The 19,519-nt window shown below is 45.8% G+C and overlaps 1 protein-coding gene across 3 annotated transcripts in view; it reads left to right on the forward strand.

Moving 5' to 3' along the window:
• The first annotated feature begins 1,639 nt into the window (after positions 1–1,639).
• Positions 1,640–19,519, forward strand: part of APBA1 (amyloid beta precursor protein binding family A member 1) — a 211,777-nt gene continuing 193,897 nt past the window's right edge. For all 3 annotated transcript variants that reach the window (XM_039249534.1, XM_039249535.1, XM_039249537.1), the window contains exon 1: positions 1,640–1,822. The gene's annotated coding sequence lies outside the window, so the exon portion shown is untranslated. The remainder of the gene's footprint in view (positions 1,823–19,519) is intronic.

Here is a 19,519-nt window from a genome sequence, read left to right on the forward strand (position 1 = left end):
TCACCCGCAGGGGGTGCTGCTGCACATTTGCTTCTCTCTGTCCCTGGAAGTGTTTCACAGCCGCCTCTCGTGGGTCATTTCCTTGGGAAGCTTTACGAATCCTGGAGTCTAGATTAGGTCTCCCGGTGAACCCTCAGCCCCTTGGCATTTGAGAGTCAATCACAGTTGCGTTTAATTGTTAGTCTGATTGTTTGATACCTGTTTGCTCCGGGGGCTGTGAGTTCTGGGAGCACAGGGGCCGTGTCTGGAACACATGCAGAATAAATACTTACTAAAAAATTTATAAAAAGAATATGTAACGTCACAGGACAGGCATGATATACCCTCCTGGTAAATATTTCAATTTTACCGCAAGATCTTTTCGGGAAGGGAGAATCTATTATTTTCTTTATTAAAGCAAAAATAAAAGATCCTTTATGGAGTAAAATGCAAAATTCATATGAATTTTAAAGCTAAAACACAAGATTCCGGGAAAGCTTCAGCCTACGCCCCCGCCCCCATGTTTCTGAAGGCATTGTGCTTAAAATAATATGGAAACACGGAGCGGTAAAAGACCCAGTTCCCAAGGCATCCGGATAACCAAGGCTCATCTCCATCTTACTAGAGGAGAACGTGCCTGAAGAAGGTTTTGCAAACTGTAAGGCTTTGTGCAAACACAACTTGTTATTACTGAGAAATCTGTCCCGAAGAGGGGGGCTGACTTGGCTCGTATCACACCGCCAATTACAGGTGAGGCTGACGCCAGGCCCCAGGTCCCCGGGGGCCTGTCCTGCGCACCGCTTTGCATTAACACAGAGCACCTGCCACCTGCGCCTTCCTGCAAAGGTCCCCTCCCTCCCGACCACATCTGGGGCTGATGCCCTAAGCCAGCTTCAAATACATTTCAAGTTCGGACCAACCAGAATTGACAAGCGGGTTTAAAAAACAACAACAGCAACAACACCCAGGCGGTCATTTCCCGGCATCAGAAGCTGGAGGCTTTTTGCCTCGCCCTCGGGACTGGGCAGTTTCCCTCGAGGGCTGCAAACGCGGCCAAGCTTCGCTCGGGCCCAAACCCGAGGGGCTCTCCCCCTAGCGGCGGCGACGCAGCACTGCAGCGCGGGCCAGAGCCGCCGCCAGGCTGCCTCCCCGAGAAGCGCGGGCGGTGTGCACGGGGCGGCGGGCGGGAAAGCTCGGGAGTAACTAAGGAAAGGCGGCACAGCGCAGGGGCCGCCGCGGCTGCCCGGCTTCGCGGTCCCGCGCGCAGAGGTCGGCCTCAGCCGCTGCTTAAGGAAACCGGGACCCTCCCCCGCCCCGGGCTTCCGCCGACGAGGGTGGAGGCCCCCGGCAGGCACCTCCGGGATGCAGCCGGCCGGGCCAGGGCGCTACCTGCGGCGGCGGCGGGCACCCGCGCACGCCCACCCACGCCGGGGCCGGCTCGCCGGAGGGGACGCCGCCTCGCCGCCTCGGGCTCGCGCGGCGCGCGTGCGCGCGGGTGGGCGTGGGTGGCAGGGGCGCTACTAGCGCCGGCGTGTGCGCGCGCGCTCCCCCGGGCGCCCTCCCGCGCAGGCCGGCCCGGCTCGGCCCCGGCGCGCGTCACGAGGGGCGGGCGGGCCGGAGGGGGTGGGGCCGCGGAGCCGAGGGGCCCGAGCGGCGGCTGCCGAGCCCGAGCCGGAGCTGGGCGAGGGCGGCTGCGGTGCCGGCGGCGGCGGCGGCGGCGGGAGAAGATGGTGGCGCTGGAGGTAGGAGCGGCCGGAGCAGAGCTTTATTCCCAGGCTGGGCACCGGCGCTATCATTAGCGCCGCCAGCTCCCGCGGGCCCGCGGACCCAGCTGTCAGGCAAGGTACCGCCGCCAGGGAGGGGTGGGTGAGCGGGGTGGGGCGGGGGGGGGGGCGCCCGGCGCTGATGCTGCCCCCGACGGAGCCCGGGTCCTCGCTGAAGGCTGCCCCCGGGCGCGAGGGGGGCCGCCTGGAACAATGGTGCGGGTGAGCGGGGACAGCCGGCGGCGTTGCGGGGGCACTGCCCTGAGCCACCGCGCCCGCGGGGCGGGGGAAGGGGGCGCTGGAGGCGGGGACGCCTGGTGTCCGGTGCGCGCAGAGATGCGGGGGTCTGGGGGCAGCGGGGCGTGCCTGATGGCAGTCAAGGCAGGAGTGGGGTGTGCGTGTGTGAGTGTGTGTGTGTGTGTGTGTGTGTGTACAAGGTACAGCCAAGGGGATGGGGGTGGCGGACCGAAGGTGTTGGAGAATGACATTTCCAGGAATCCCCGCTAGGATCCCTCATCCCTCGGCCGCGACTCTCCCGGAGAGAAGTGTGGGGATCGCAACGGTGAGGAGGGCAGGATGCACTTGGTGTGTGAGTGTGGAGAGAGGCGGTGGGGTCGGTGCGGGTTTGTAAAATCCCATGTGTGTGAGTGTGTGTATGTGTGTGCACTCGTCTCATTGCATCCGCGCTCCCCTAACTGCGCTCCAAACCCAGAGAGCTGCCGGTGCCCTGACTTGCTGTCACCCGCCGCCTGTGGGACAGGGTTTGTTATTTTGACCCTGCGATTCTGAGTGCAGTGTGTGTTCCGCTCTTGTGTGTGGATGGCCGGCGTGCGGGGGTTCTCACTTCCCCTTTCTCGGGCTCCTGGACATGAGGATGTGGAAGTGTGCATGTGGGCTGAGGGCGCATGCCAGGCAGTGTAATAGGATAATGGTACCACTTCTGGGCTTGCTAGCCTTCCGGGGTTTGGAAGGGAGCTTCTATCCGGTGACACTTCTCTCCCCAGCCCCTGTTCTGGAAGGGTCTCAGATGCCCTGACTCTGCAGTTTCTATTGTTTATCTCTTGTCTGACCTCAAGAAGAAGGGTCTTTAATGGCCACATTCATCTCTCCGTCCCCACAACTTGGAATGTCAACTAGACCTTCTCCATTCACATTTCAACCCTGGAAGCCTTAAGGCTGAAGAACGGGTGATCTTTATGTGGGTTCTTGTAGAATGAACTCTGGAGGTGTATAGAGAAAGATGGGGTCAGGGGAGTGTCTGAAAAGAAGAAAAAGATCATACTGAGAAATGTTCGCTACCCCCTTGGTCAGCGTCGCACAGGCAGGGCGTTTTCCTAAGGAAAAGGGATACTTTATTTCTATGGCTGGTGTCATCCACTCTCCCAGCTTTCACAACGGCTAGGTGGTGCCACATGTCATTCACGAACTGAAATCTCCTAAAACCCATGATGATGGGGTCCTGGGTTGGTGAGGTCTGCTTTCCCAGCCAATGTAGGCTGCTAATAGAGAATGTGAAAGATGTCAGGCTGGCCATAAGTCACCCAGCGGGAGCCAGGACACAGAACTGCATCCAGAGTGTATAGCTGTTTAATTGTCTCTGCGTGATAAAGATGGGCTTATGTGGGCTTGGGTAGAGACAGGGAGATAGCATATTCATATGTGTGTCCACTGCAGTTCGACTCCCCAGTGCCTGTATTTCTCCTGCGGTATTTGTAGGAATTAATGTACCTCTCCATGTAATATCTTGAGACTTCTTTATTAAAATGTTGTGTGACTAGCTTAGCCTGCTTAGAACATATTTAAATCACAACACCTTAGATTCTACTGCATTGCTGTCAGAATCCAAACTGGCTGCCCTGGTCCTCTTTGAAGAGCCTGTAGCAGTCATGGCTATACAAATAAATACATAACACGTTGGCATCAGAGTGTCCTTTCTCTTTTTCCTTTTTTTTTTTTTTTAAATTTGCTTTGTTTTGGCAAAGGTTGCGTGATATTGCTGTTACATCAAAAAGAACAAAACTGGTGCTGTGCACATATGGTTTTTTCTTTCTGTTTATCTTCTCTTAATTAATCATGATATATAGACCAGGTGCTCTTGAAGCTGTGGACATTAAATTTCCTCGTGTCCTTCAGTCAAGCCTTCTAAAATTTTAATGTGAGGTTGTTGGATCTCCTCCAAGATTTAAGGATAGATTTATAAAAAAAAAAAATGAATTTTGAATCTTAGTTCTTTACTCCCTATCCATTCTGCCAATGTCTTTCTGGGAAAAGTACTTACGGAATTTAAAAGGCATTCGAAGAGGCTCTGTGTGTGTGTGTGTTTTTTTTTTTTTTAAGTTGTCTTTATATTTGCAAGTAAAATCCAGAGATGTAAATGTCTTATAAGAAAGTTTAAGAATTATTCGAAATTGACAAGGTAAATACACTGGAAGAAGAGTAATTATACAACGACACAATTGATGACTCAGGAATTAGTGATTTCCTTTCTAATATGAATGTGATAATTAAAAAAAATACAGTGGCTGGCTTTTCCAAAGACTGGACTGAAAAGTTAATGATACAGCTTGAATCCTATAATTCAGGCTGGTAAACCACCTTACCTTGTGCTATAGCCCCCAGCAAGCCGTTTCTTTTCCGTGGATGCATTTTCTTCACCTAAAGTGCCGTTAATGCTTTTCTTTGCCATTACCGGGTCTCTTAAAGAAGTTAGTTTTTCAGAAAACTTGGAAGTAAAAGACATTTGAAAATCGGCCTGTGGGGCCAAAAGAAATAAACTCTGGTACCGTGGGGAGATGAGACTTGTGTCCTACCAGGAAAAAGTAATTGTTAGTAACAGGGAGAGAATTTCAAGGACTAGAGGCCAAAGTTAACCCTTTGGGTTGCAGTCATTAACTTACAAATACTTCTTTTTTTTTTTTTTTAATGTTTTATTTATTTCTAGGAGAGAGAGAGAGACAGTGTGAGCAGGGGAGGGTCAGAGAGAGAGGGAGTGACTCTGAAATAGGCTCTGAAATAGGCTCCAGGTTCCGAGCTGGCAGTCAGCACAGAGCCCGACGCGGGGCTCGAACCCACGAACCGCGAGATCATGACCTAAGCGAAAGTCGGACGCTTAACCGACTAAGCCACCCAGGCGCCCCAACTTACAAATACTTCTTAACTGCCTATTCATTCCAGGCTGTTTGTACCTTTGCGTAGAGTTTGGGGGATGTTGAGAGCGCCAGAGATGTGAAGGATACGGAGACTTAGATCCTGCCCAGAGGAAATGCATGGCCGGGAAGGAGAGGCTGGGCATATGATTAACCGACTACTATAAAAATGGGGCAAAAATGAGGCACCTCGCTCAATTTCAGCTCAGGTCATGATCTCACAGTTCTGTGAGTTCGAGCCCCATGTCAGGCTTTGTACTGGCAGCAGCGGAGCCTGCTTGGGATTCTCTTTCTCTCCCTCTCTCTCTGCCCCTCTGCCACTTGCACTGCTTCTGTCTCTCTCAAAATCAATAAACACAAACTTTAAAAAAAATGGGCAAAATGGCCACATTACCCAAAAAGCTGTATTCCTCAAGGGCTGTGGGTATTCACAAGGTATAACAATGACATCCAGTGGAAGAATTAGTGAATGTTACACGGAACACATAGCATTTGAGCTGAGATTTATACAGGCGGCGTCTGGGCAGGCAGGGAAGGAAGGGCATGCATGAGGAGGAGTGAGTAGCAGAGACTTGGTGACAGAAGGGTGTGTGTTTGCCCAAAGAATCGTGTGCTTTGGCTGAAGTGCAGGAAATGCCAAGGGTGTAATGAGAGAGAAGGTGGGAAAGAGAGGCTTTCAAGGTTGTGGAGGAGCTTGTGTGTAGAGTTCAGTCAGTAAGTACTAGGGAGCCATGGGAGGTTTCTGAGGAAGAGGGTTGACGGGGTCAGAACTGTGCTTTAGGAGAACAACCTTGTAGCATTGTGTTGGACATAATGCAATGAGAAAAGACTGGTTGTGGGGAGACCAGATAGAGTCTATTGTCAAATTAGGGGTAAAAAGAAATGAGGCAGTGGGAAGAAGAGAAGAGAAAGACTCCGGACGGAGTGTGGGAATAATCTAAATGCTGAGAAGGGAAGTCAGAAGTCATTATGGGCCTCAGCTGAGACAGTGATTGGGCTGTTGTCAGAGAGGAGGTTCAGAAGGATGAGGAAGAGGAGAAAAAAGAGCTTTCATTTGGCCATGACAGATTTGTCCAAACGAAGGGACGAGAATGTAGGTGTCGGTTTTTCAGAGAGAACTCAGAGCTACAAAAAGAGATTTGTGAGTCCTGTAACTTAGGAGTGATTTTGATATTTCAGGAACGGCCAGGGAAGGAAAGGGAGCAAAACAAAGCCACAGGTAAGGGTAGGATGTAGGGGATGTCTGTCTGTTGGAGGGAAAAGAGAAAGAAGAGCATTAGGAGCAGTATTAAACCAGGGGCAGCTGGAGCAAAATGGTGGAAGTCACATGGCATTATGGAAGCTGGGAAAGGTGAGGGAGCCACCATCGTTCCTGTATCATTCATACGGCACCCCCCCCCCCATGGGGCCCAGGGCGCAACAAAGCAAAAAAGCCAATGGTTTTGGCTCCTGGCTTTGCCTGATTATCTTTGAGGCAGGTGGAAGTTGGGGGTTAGAGTGGGGGGTGTGGTGCATATGGAATGCAGTGAAGACTTTCAAATTCGTTGGGTGGTGAAGCGGAAGGAGAGTTTGATGCAGCAGCGAAATGACATTCTATGGAGAAAGTAATGTGTTTAGCCTAAGAAGGCTTGGACCTACCTTATCGTCAGAGAAAAAGAATCCATAGGAAAGAAGAGAGAGTGAAAATGTAAGAGTCTAAACTGATGGAGTGGAATCTTCAGGAAGGTGGAAGGATCCCGGAGGAAGGCAAAGGAAGGGCTCTTGAGACAGAAGCATAGGGGTTTTGAGGTGAAAAGAGAATAATTTGGCCACAGTCTTCTAAATAAAGTCAGAGGTGGGCATGTTGAAGACCACGGGCAGAATGACAACTCGGAATACGCCGTGCGGAAATGTAGCAGTGAGTCAGTCAGCAGTGAGTAAAAGGTCACCTCCCCACCTATGAGGACCTTTGCTTTTGGGGAGTGTGAATTTATACTGGAGCCAATTTGCCCTGCATGAGCTGAGTTGGACAACTACTTATGTGATTTTTGTAATCATGAGCATTTGATGTTGTTAAATACAGTGGTTCCCATTTCCCTAAAACTCAATGAAGAGCGAAAAGTGTTTACCTTTAAAATTAGCTGATTAAAAAAAATACTCCACCTGAAGTATTTCCTGTGACTATTCTCCCTGAGGGATTGCTGACTTAAATCAATAAGACATAATACAGTAAAAGAATGGGGAAAAAACGCAAGTGTTTTAAAAAAGATGGGCTTTCTCTATCTGTAACAGCAGGATATGGCTTTACTGGAGAGTGTGAAGTCGAGTTTTCCAAAGAAAAATCAAATATAGCACCTCACTCAACACCATACTTAACATAAGCACTCAATAAATATTTGTCACATGAATACATGAATAAATTTATTTTTTTAGTAAGCTAGAGATAGTATCTAAGATCTAAAATATCAGGATTTCTTTCTGATTTACACCACGGACATTGAATGAGGTACATTCCATGGCCTATGCAAGTTTATCATAGAATTAAAGCAGTTTTATTTATTCACACCTGCTACATATATTGAAGTTTTATAAAAAAAAATTTTTTTTCACAAAATAATCGTGTATTCTTTAGGCTTTTGAGTTATGGGGCTGTTGTGATTCCGAACAAGTTCATAGCACTCCAGCTGTGGTTGAGTGACGATTTGGGGGTTCAAATGTTTAGATAATTTATTCATTCGAACCCCTCCTCCAGACAACCATTCTAGATTCATGTGTGGAAAAGTTGCCACAGTGGCTGACCTTTTAGTGGGAGGATATTAAAAAATAAATAAGCTAATATATAATATGTCAGGGGGTGGTAAGTGCCTTAAAGCATAAAGTAGGGAAGACAACAGAGCATGGTAATGTAGGGGGTGCTGTTATTTTATATAAGGTATTCAGGGATGGCCCTGAGCATCCTGGGTTTCCTTGCTTCACCAGGCCACACCTAATTTATTAATATTAACACACCTAATAGAGCAGTCACTCGGGGATCCTTAAGGTACTTGTAAGGACAATGTGATGCTTTGCCTTTCAATACTCAATCAGTCGCCCCTAAGGCTGTATTAGCAGGAGCCATGATTGGGCTGACCTGTGTGTGAGTCAGTGCTGGGCTTATCAAAAGATGGGTGTCCACGAGCAGACATTGATGCTGGAAAACTGGAAAACTGGCTTCGTCTGGGTAGTGATGAAGGTTGTCGGCTCCAGGTTGTCCCTCTGCTGAAACTGCCACGTGGCTCTTCCACAGTCCGAATCCTCTTCAGTTTTAGGGTTGCTTTTCCTCCTTCCTGTTTCATGTCTCCTTCTCAAGTCCTTGAGGCTGGAACCAAGTTTTATCCATCTGGGCATATGCCCCACAGCCCCCAGAAACACTCTTGGCATTAGTGAGGGGTCATCAAGTGCTTAGGGAAAGGAATAGATGAGACATTTCCAAAGATGCCAGTAATCGCGGTGGAAAGAATGAGGGTAAAGCTCTTCCACCTTGACTCTTACAGACAGCTGGTTTAGAGGACACAGAATTGCCACATGATGCTGAAGTAGCCTATGCTGCAGGTCCTGAGATGGGGTGGGGGGAGGGGGTCATCCCAGGAAGCATGAGTGAGAGAGTGGAGAAAATGAGACCAGGAAGGAAAAAAAGCCAGTAAGAGGTGGGCTGATGAGCAGATTACCATTGTGGGCAATGGAGGCTCGGTTCTGCTGGGGATAGTGTAGGATGCACTTTATGGTTGTCCAGCAAGTGGTGGGGAAACTGGGATGTTCATCCATCACTTGATACTAGTCACGCTACCCCCAGAATTTTGGGGGTGCCAGTAGTGGCCTGAAAAGGCTCAGGAGGCACCAGAGAAAGCCCTGAGGTGGATAAGCAGGAGGCAGAGTGGGCTGGAGGTGGGGATTTGTCAGTGGGCCTGGGAAGTGTCCAGCAGAGCTGAGAAGTGGGCTAAGGAGACGTGAGGCAGGACATCATATCCTCCATTGGGCATGGAACAGAGAGAGCGTGAAGAACTTTGTAACAGATAAGAATCAGTTTGATAGCAGTTACTGGGGTTTTAATCTAGGGATTTTAATGTATTGTAATAGCTAACTGCAATCTAGTTCACTCATGTGTGGACCGTGAGGAGCCTCAGTTATGTGAGATGCAGATTACCATGTATGTCCATGTATAATGTACCCTTGATGATAAAGTGGTCCCCAATTTTCCCATGAGATGGTTTTTAAAAAGACTTTACATCAACTTGAAAAAGGCATATTTTAGGGATACAGATAAAGGGTGAAATGTCTACTTATGTTCAATTTATTAATTTACTTGCATATAGTTAAAGTTGTATTATATAAAATTAGTAATTTAGAAAACATGACATCCTTCGACTCTCACACTGTATGAAATCATTTATTCCACTGTTTCACATGGCCCTTTGACTTAAGAGTCTTTTTCATCGTTAGGCAACACGTGGTGTGTTAATTTCTGTGTACGTTGTTTGAAATAGTAGTTCTTTTTTTTTTGTTCCTTTATCTTAGAGAGAGACAGAGTGTGAGCAGGGGAGGGGCAGAGAGAGCAAACTCTAAGCTCCAAGCTGTCAGCACAGAGCCCTATGGGGCTCGAACTCATGAACCATGAGATCACGACCTGAGCCAAAGTCGGATGCTTAACTGACAAAGCCACCCAGGTGTCCCAAAATATAGTACTTCTTAAAAGCTTGTATGATACTGCCACTACAAACTTTATCCCAAGCCCTGTGTGCCCATTTACGTAAGAACAGTCATTCCTATTGGTGTGGATTAATGATCTCACAACCCAGCACCTCTGAATTATGTGGATAAGGCAGCTGTGAAGGAATATGTACTTAAATTAGTATTAAAATCCTGGCCTCTTTCATGTGTGCATGCATGTATTCATTCATCCATTTCTCCTTTTTCAATCATGTGACCTCCATGCGCATGTAAGATCAATGGCGATCATTTCAGGATCTCTTCCTCAGATAGTTCTCAAGTAATCTGTCTACACCTGCTTTTCATGAAATATTCAGGCTTACCAGGAAAAATGTTTTTTGACATGGTCTCTCCCTTTAAAACCAGCTGCCATCACATCCAGGGTTAATGAATTGCTTGAGTTCAGCTCTTGTTATCTTGGAGATTATGGGCTCTTTGCTTTGGGGTGTTCAGAAGAAAGTAATTGAGAGAATGCCTCATAATGTGGGAGTTTTCTATGTAATCAAAGTAAATCTTTTTCCAAAATCTAATTTCTCGGTGGTGGTAATACCATCCTTGTCCACCAAGTCTCCTCTCCAGCCCCCTTCCCTGCTCCCTGGTGAATCAACCCGTGTGAAAAATACAGCCCTCATTTGTTTCATAAAGGAGTAGGTTAGTTATCATTCTGAAAAATGTAATCATCCACGTTTCTGATTTCTAATACATCCTGTATCTTGAGATCAATTCTGTATTCATTATCAGGGACTCCTTATTTTAAAGACCAGGTATACTTGACAAGTTACACATACATTTTTTTTTGTCCTCTCAATTGTAGGATGTTTTAAATGCATAGGAAGAGTTTGGCATTGAAAGCAATCCCACTCATCAGGAATAATTAGCCCTTAACATGGCTGCTCAATGAATTAGGATTCTTATACTGGACTTTCCTAAAGTGGTCACACTCTGCTTTGGTGGCGTTAAAATTTTTTGGACTGTGATCCCTAGTGAGAATATAATTTACACCATAGGCTGGCAATATAGATGACTGAATGTAAACACATGCGTACAGACGCACGCGCGCACACATACACACACATCACTGAAACGAAGAAGTTTCACTCAACAATACTTGTCCTTTATTATGTATAATACACTGATATTTTCTGTTTTGTTCTGTTCTATTCGATATGGTTGGCAACCCCTTAAACTGATTTTAGCTCTCATACAGTTCAAAAAACACTGTTCTGTTGTATTACATCCATCAAAAAGAGTCCTTATTTTTCTTATGGTGTGAAATGATGTCATGTCAGAAATTTGAGGATTTATTTGTTTCAGATCATTAGCATATCTTATATTGGGTGGGGTGCGTGTACAATGTCACAATAGTCCAAAGAGGAAACTTTATTTTTCAGTAAATGTTTTATTTCCAAAAGAAGAAATTATTAGTGTGGAAAATGGAGAGCAGAATCAGATGAATGGATCAGTTCTTAAATCTCGTGGCTTTCCTGGGTTGTGCAAACCACGCCCAGGTGCTGGTCCCTGAGCTTACTGTTGGACTGATTACTCACTGGCCTGCCTAATCTCTCCCTTACAATTCCTTCCTCCCCTTCTGCCTTCCAGCCTCTTTCCCAAGCTGCAGCCCCCAAGCCCCAGGAGTTCAATTACTTAATTCTCAATTGCAACCTAATATATTTCTTCCCTGATGTGAAAATAGTCTTTACACCCAATTCTCTTCCAAATAACTTGAAAGTACACAAGATTTTTTTTCCCCCTGAGCTAATACCTAGGGGAATTTTGTCCTAAAGGAGTTTGAATTTGTTCCACAAATGGAATGTTTCCATAGTGTTAGGGAGTATGAATGTCTAACCTGATCTTTTAGGTTCAGGTATGAATGCATTCCTTATGACTCTCTAGTTATCTAATATCACATAACAACACTGTTTTATTTATCTGTTTTTTAATGTTTATTTATTTGCGTGTGTGTGTGTGTGTGTGTGTGTGTGTGAGAGAGAGAGAGAGAGAGAGAGAGAGAGAGAGAGAGAGAGAGAGAGTGTGTGTGGGGGAGAGAGAGAGAGAGAGAGAGAGAGAGAGAGAGAGAGAGAGAATCTGAAGTAGGCTCCAGGCTCTGAGGTGTCAGCACAGAGCCTGATGCAGGGCTTGAACTCAGGAGCCATGAAATCATGACCTGAGCCAAAATCGGATAATTAACAAACTGAGCCACTCAGGCACCCCTGTCAATCCCTGTTTTAAATGCTCAGCAGCTTCCCCAAGCAGTGAATGTCACAACAAGGTGACGTCACAAACGCAAAGTATTGTGCTGAGTAGTATGCACGGTTAACTCATTTGCTTCTCCTAATGATCTCATCTGCTCTTTACAACCTCATCAGGAGAGGATGAATCCAGAAGGCAGGAGTCTGAGGCTCCCAGAGGTTCTCTCAGTGACAACAGGACCAGATAAGGGCCCTGGCCTCAGGTCCAGGGACAGATACCGTCTGAGGCTGCTTTTGCACTACAACAACGTGTAAACCAATGAGCAGGGCTGTGTTCCAGTGAAACTTTATTTATGGAGATTGAAATTTGAATTTCGTATCTCTTGAACATGTCACAAAATTTTGATTCCTTTCTGGATTTTTTTTCCCAACCATCTAAAAATGTAAAACCGTTCCTAACTCCCAGGCAGGACAGAAGCAGGCAGTGGGCTTGTCCCCTGGTACTTAGTTTGCTGACTACGGAGGCCAGACAGATTGGTGCCAATCTCCTTTGTCCTGGGACCCAGAGGAAGCCCCTCACCCCACTCACCCAGCTGGCTTCCCTTCTTTATGAGGCCCTTGTCCCATGTCTGTGTATGTGTGTGTGTGTGTGTGTGTGTGTGGTCTCTCCAGTGTCAGCACCATGGGTTGGAAAGGCTCAGACATTTTCATATGGTGCTGCCATCAATCGGCTGCCGAAATTGAACAAGTCTCTAGATTGGGCCAAGCCTCAGTTTCCCCAGCTGTACAATGGAGGATAATGAAACCTGCCTTTCCTATCTCTTCCTCCTCAGAGTCGCTGGGAGGGTCCACTGAGATATAAAGGGCTGCAGACAAGTAAGGTAGACGTATCACTTCCTTCTTAAAGACCTTGGACTGAAGTGACATCTCCCTCCCCTAACCAAGGGGTTGGCAAACATCTTCAGTGTAGGGCCAGACAGTAAATAGGTCCTGCGGGCCCTACAGGTCTCTGTCCCAGTTGTAGTGCAAAAGCAGCCGTAGGCAATATGTAAACCAACGAGCGTGGCTGTCTTCCAATAAAACTTTATTCGTGTTTGCTGAAATTTGAATTTTGTATCACTTTCACATGTCACAAAATTTTGATTCCTTTCTTCATTTTTTTTTTCAACCTTCTAAAAATATAAAAGCCTCTCGCATCTCCCAGGCAGTATAAAAGCAGGCAGTGGGCCACATTTATCCCATGGAACTTAGCTCTCTGACTCCTGACATAAATGCTCACAACACGTTGTTGCACTTGTTAGCAAGCAGCCACGGTTCCCTTTGGATTACAGCAGTGCATGCCCGCTTTACTCCATCTCTCTCCTGGCCTTCCAAACAGTACATCTGCCCACCTACATTTTTTTTTCACCTCCGTTAGCACTGGGAAGGATAATAGCATATGGACAGCATGTACATACATACACATACAGAGATATGTGGAGTACCTGTTTGTTGACTCCGTGGGGATGAGAAACTCTGTCGCTTTTCTGTGTATCTTATTTCCCCATCTTTTTAAAGAAATCCCACCTATTCTTTAGCAAACTTTGGGGAATGACCGAGTCAACTTTTGTAATTAAATTTAAGGGCTTTAAACTTCATGCCTTGAAGTACGCCGCCGTACCCGCTATTAACCATAAAAGGAAAAGAATGTCAGGGAGGAAAGAAGGGAAAAATAGTCAATACAAAATCAACCTTTCAGCATAAAAAGGCTTATTAGAGAATAACTGGAGTGGCCAAACACATTAGTCCCTGGGGCTTCCTATCACTGCCGGAGCTCTGGAGGCTGAAAGTTTCTGTGCCTCACCTGTCAGAAGCCCTGCCTTTTGCTGTGTTTTCTCAAAAATTTAATTTGGGGTGGGGAGAGGGGCAGAACTATGTGCATTTGGCTATAAACAAAGAGGACCTGGAAGAACGTACTTTATCTTTTCATCTGCATTTCCCCAATGTGTATCAAAGAATCATGCACATCTCTGACCAGCAAAGCCTTGAAGACAGCTCCCATTTTATTTTTTTTAATGTTTATTCATTTTTTGAGAAAAAGAGAGTGTGTGAGTGGGGGAGGGGCAGAGAGAGAGGGAGACACAGAATCTGAAGCAGGCTCCAGACTCCGAGCTGTGAGCACAGAGCCCGACTTGGGGCTTACCCCCGTGAACTGTGAGATCGTGACCTGAGCTGAAGTCAGGCGCTTGACTGACTGAGCCACCCAGGCGCCCTCCCGCCCCCCATTTTATTTCTTGATAAGTATAAGCCCGAGAGTGGAATGATTAGGAAATATATACATTAAAAATTTTCTTCTCAAAATAAGGTGGACAGAAAATAAGGTGGTGGGATTATAACAGCATGTACAGGTACACTAGTTTTCCAGATATTCTTTGATGAGTATGTTGCTCTGTGTTCTAGCATGAGAAAACTGTATGTATGTGTGTGTTTAAGGGGTAGGAAGAAAGGAACAAGCTAGAAAATTGGAACCAAAATTATTAATACAATGTGCCCATTAGTAAAATTCGTTAAGGAAAGGAGCAGTTGGGTTAGCTTTCAAATAAGCACTGTTTTAGTGTGCCCAAATGTACTAATTTTCTGTAACCTGGGAAAAAGATCCATGGCTGGTGTGAAATAAATCATAATGTGTGCTTTCGGCTTGGTGCAGACCATTACTGCTCTGGTGGACACTGTGTAGCCTCAAATAATGTTAAGCTGGTGTTACAACTGCCCATTGCCTTTAAGTCATGTGAGGTATTTGAAGCCTGTTTGGGGAAGAATATAGGCTGAGGGGCTCAGGATTCCGTTCCCTGTTATGTGGGAGCTACTGCAGGTGAGATACAACATACTACTTATTGGCAGTGCCAGGACCTTTTTCAAAATGACCCTTAGTGGGTACAGGCAGAGGGGGTTGGGAGCAGGAAGGTGGTGGCGAGGTAATTACCCATCTGTCTACAGTTTCTTGAGTAGAATGAGGCTCCCCTCGAAGTCCAGAGACTCTGCGTAGGGAGGCAGAGGATTACAGTTTGGTTCATTACGTTACCTGCACAGTGAATCTTACCTTTTCTTCTTTCTAAGTGTAATCCCTCCCTGTCTTACCCACCCCACCCCACCCCCTCTTTCTTCTTTCTTTCACTTGGGCAATTACAGTGCACTTGTATACACGTGGACGGCTCCCTCCTATGTGGGATGTTTCCAGCAAATGTCTGGTTATCACTGATCATCCATCCACGTGCAGGCTGTGTCACTGAAGCTGGCTAGAGGTCTGTATTAGTTGGTAGGGTTTGCGGAGGTCTTAGGTTGGGCTCCCTGGAGCAGACACTGAGAAGAGGGAATCCCCAAATGCCAGCAGCTGGCTTCTGGTCACGTGTGTGACATGGAGCAGAGGTCTGGGATCTAACTGTCTGTTACATTGAACCTCCTGTTTCCAGAGTCTTCTTCACCTCCATGTTTTGCTAGGATACTACAATTGAACCACGAGAGACTCTTGAATGCCAAGAACAAACTGAGGGCTGACAGAGGTGGGGGGGGAGGGGAAAGGGGGTGATGGGCATGGAGGAGGGCACTTGTGGGGATGAGCACTGGCTGTTATATGGAAGCCAACTTGACAATAAACTATTTTAAAAAATACAATCCAGTCAATTCCAAAGAAATTCGTTGAAATCTTTTGTTTGTGGATCTTCTCGCTTTCATTCTCTTTGTGGATTTATACCTCATTTATGCCTTTTACTTATTTAAGTGGGGTCCTCAGAGGAAAAGAAAAATATATGTGGTCAAACTGTCACCTTTAACCAGAAGCCACTCAAAACAAAGCTAAAGTAGAATCTTTGAATGAAATAAGGGCACGTACACACACTTAAACATTTACATAACTGCAACTTCTTGGAAATAGGCTAATCGTTAGGAATTAGCCCATATAAGTATTATCTAGTTAAGTGCTATATTAGCTAAAAGCAGTAGTTACAATCTATTATAACCATTAGGAGAATAATGTGAGCCAGTGGGTTTTGTTGATATCTTTGGGCTCAGCTTGGGGACATCTGTCTTCCACAACATTTTTTGGAAAGTAACCTAGACAGACACAGGTCAGTGAACCGCTGATATCAGCACGAACCGGGGTTTCCATGTTCTCACATCAGAACTAATCTTGGCAATTCGGTGGTGAATAGAAACCTAAGGAAACAACTTTGGCAATCTCCAGAAACATCGTCTTGTTGTTCAGGGAATCTTGAATTAAAGCAACTGCCCCATACGTGTGACAGTTTACTGCCAGACGAGGGTCAGTACCGTGCAGACACAGCAGCCATCTCCAGTTCTGGCATGACCCCTTCCTCACCTAACACACTTGTCTTTTCTTCCTTCGTGGAAGTAAATCTCGGGCAGGGCAGGTCCCTTCGGTCTCCCAGTTACTCTTAAGTGCTGAAAAGCTGAATCCAGTCTATTAATCACATGATACAGTCCTGTGTAATAAATCAAATGCCAACCTCCTACCTAATTTTTGATGTTTAAAAGTTGCAATATTGCCTGAACAGAAGTGAAGAACAGGAATCTCAAATGTAGTATGTTTGATTGTCACATATCTGAAAAGCCGTGTAACTGGATTAAGACACACACCATTTCCCGCCCCCTGCCCCCTCTTGCCTTCCGCTCCACCCCTGGCCTCCCTCACGCCCCCCCCTCCCCCAGTCAATATCAATCAACACCTCAAGGTAACCACTCTTCTGCCCTCTAGCACCATAGAGAACTTTACTCCTTTTTAACTTCACAGAATGAAATCATACACTATGTAACCTTTTGTGCCTGACCTCTATGCTCAGTAATAGACATTTAGCCATGTTGCTGTATGTATCCGTGTTTCATTCGTTTTTGTTGCTCATGAGTGACACATCGTGTGAATATCGAACACATCAATGTGGACACATCCATTCTTCCCTTGAAGAGCCGGTTTCTCTGGCAACATGCATGTGCACTTATTTTGCCGCACGCACACACTCATTTCTGTAGGAGTGGCGTTGCTGAGTCAGGGCAGGTGCGTTTTTGGGTCTTAGAGACATTGTCAGTTTTCCGCGGCAGCCTTACCAGCGTCCACTCCCCGCTGTTCCTCGCGTCTGTCGGCACCGGCGTCCTACCATTGGTGTGGGGCTCTAGCCATTCTGGGAAGTGTGCAGTCGTAGCTTTAAACTACACGCATAGTTTTAAGCTTCACGCCCTCCAGCTCGGGCGGCGGCTTCTGCGGAGCCCACATTGTGACCACAGGAAGCACGTGCCCTGTTCTACTTGCACAAGTGCCTTTTGCTCGAAACACAATCCCTTCTGTCTTTGCCCTGCTAGCTCTGACTAGCTTTAGATCGCTCACAGCAAGAGTCAGACCCCGACACCGGACGGCCTGTGCCAAGCTCCTGGAGTTTCTCACAAGCCTGTGCTTGGTGCGTCCGTCAGCTAGGGCCGCCTTAACTAAATACCACACACTGAGTGACTTAACCAACAGAGCTTTGTTTCCTCACAGTTCTGGAGGCTGGCAGTCCACAACCGAAGTGTCAGAAGGTTTGGCTTTTCTTCTGAGACCCGTCTCCAGGACTTGCAGATGTCCAGCTCCTGGCTGTGTTCTCACGTGGTCTTTTCTCGTCTGGGCACATTTTCATGTCTCCTCTTGTTCTTATAAGAATATCAGTCATGCTGGATTAGAGCCCCACTTCATTTAACCTTAATTACTTCTTTAAAGACCCTATCTTCAAATATAGTTACTTGGGGGATTAGGGTTTCAATCTTTGAATTTGGTGGGTGGGGGGGAATGGGGTACAGTTCAGTCTATTACTCTTGGTTTAGTGTGTAGGTAGGTAGAGCACTCCCCCAATTCCCCAGCAACACATGAAGTACGAAGGGACAGCCAATTTTGTTCTATCAAAGTACAATCAGGGGCGCCTGGGGGGCTCAGTCAGTTATTCGTCTGGCTTCAGCTCAGCTCATGGTCTCACAGTCCCTGAGTTCAAGCCCAGTGTCGAGCTCTGTGCTGACAGCTCAGAGCCTGGAGCCTGCTTCAGATTCTGTGTCTCCCTCCCTCTCTGCCCCTCCCCTGCTCACATTCTGTCTCTCTCACAAATATAAACATTAAAAAGAAATTTTTTTAAAGTACAATTAGTCATGATTTAAAAATATTAGTTGGGAAGATTTTTTTTTTTAACAATAGAAGTAAAACACATGCAATAAAAAGGATAAAATACCCACACTTTCAGCATATGGCTTGATGAATTTCACATATGTATAAAGTACCACCCAAATCAGGATGTAGAACATAGGCAACACCCTGTAGATTTCATATTACTCCTTCCCAGTCTCTATCTGTTACTACTTCTCCAGGGAGGACCACTCTTATGGCTTCTATCATCAAATTTCAGGTTTGATGATTCTTGAGCTTCATAAAAGAAGTACATATGTACTTTTTAAATTCAGATTATTTTACATGGCATAGTATCTATGAGATATATCCATGTTATTATATGCATAGGTAGTATGTTTTTCTCATTGATAGATAACAATTTGTGTATCCATTCTAAAGATAGACATCTAGGTTATTTACAGTTTTTGGCTATCATAAACTAAGCTGCTATGAATATTCCTATATATGTCTTTCTGTCTTCATTCATATTTCTTGCATATATATTTAAGAGTGGAATTCCTTGGCCATAGGGATGGTGTATGTCCAGCTGGGAACATTTTAATTGACTGTTTTGATAATAAAGTACCTTATCGTTTGATATAATTTTAACATCAACTCTTCACAACTCAAAGAGAGATGTAGGTAGGGGTGCCTGGGTGGCTCAGTCAGGTAAGCGTCCAACTTTGGCTCAGGTCATGATCTCACGGTTCATGGTTTCGAGCCCCGCGTCTGGCTCTGTGCTGACAGCTAGCTCAGAGCCTGGAGCCTGTTTCAGATTCTGTGTCTCCCTCTCTCTGACCCTCCCCTGCTCACGCTTGCACGCTCTCTCTCTCTCTCTCTCTCTCTCAGAAATAAATAAAAACATTAAAAAAATTAAAAAAGGATAGATGTAGGTATACATGTTCCACTTTAATGTAGCAGTTTGTTTTATTTGACTTTTTTTCTGATTAATTTCATTGTCTAGCTCAGTTCACTGACTGTGATTTTGTTACTTTATATATCAAAGGTAAACGAGGCATATGCTTGTGAATTCACTAGATACAGAACAGGTTATTCATGCATATTTGAGGAATGTTTTTGTCACACTCTGTTAAGAAGCCAACAACCATCTACTAACAGGCATTTTGTTTGTTTTATCTGAACCAACAAGGTTATGCATTCAGAATATTTTTCATTAAAAATAGTTTTACATACAACAAACAAGCCAATGCATATTTCAGTTTTTAACATCGTAGTTGTAAGCGTTAGCTGAGACCCATTCTAACCAAAATGTAGCAATTTTAGCTAGAATACTGTAAAGCAGGTTTAAACAACACCCAACAATAATAAAATGGCAACCATGTATGTATTGCTCACTATAAGTAACATCAGACACTGTTCAAAGCACTTAACAGGCATTACCTCATTTAATCCTTGCAACAACACTAGAAAGTATGCTATTATTATCCTCATTTTACAGATGAAGTTACTGAGGCACAGAGAGGTCAAGAGACTTACCCAAGATCACAGTTGGTAGCCAGGGTCCAGAATCTAAGCACACAT

This window comes from Hyaena hyaena, unplaced genomic scaffold (genome assembly GCF_003009895.1).
Source record: "Hyaena hyaena isolate Hyena2069 unplaced genomic scaffold, ASM300989v1 scaffold_341, whole genome shotgun sequence".
Lineage (NCBI taxonomy): Eukaryota > Metazoa > Chordata > Mammalia > Carnivora > Hyaenidae > Hyaena > Hyaena hyaena.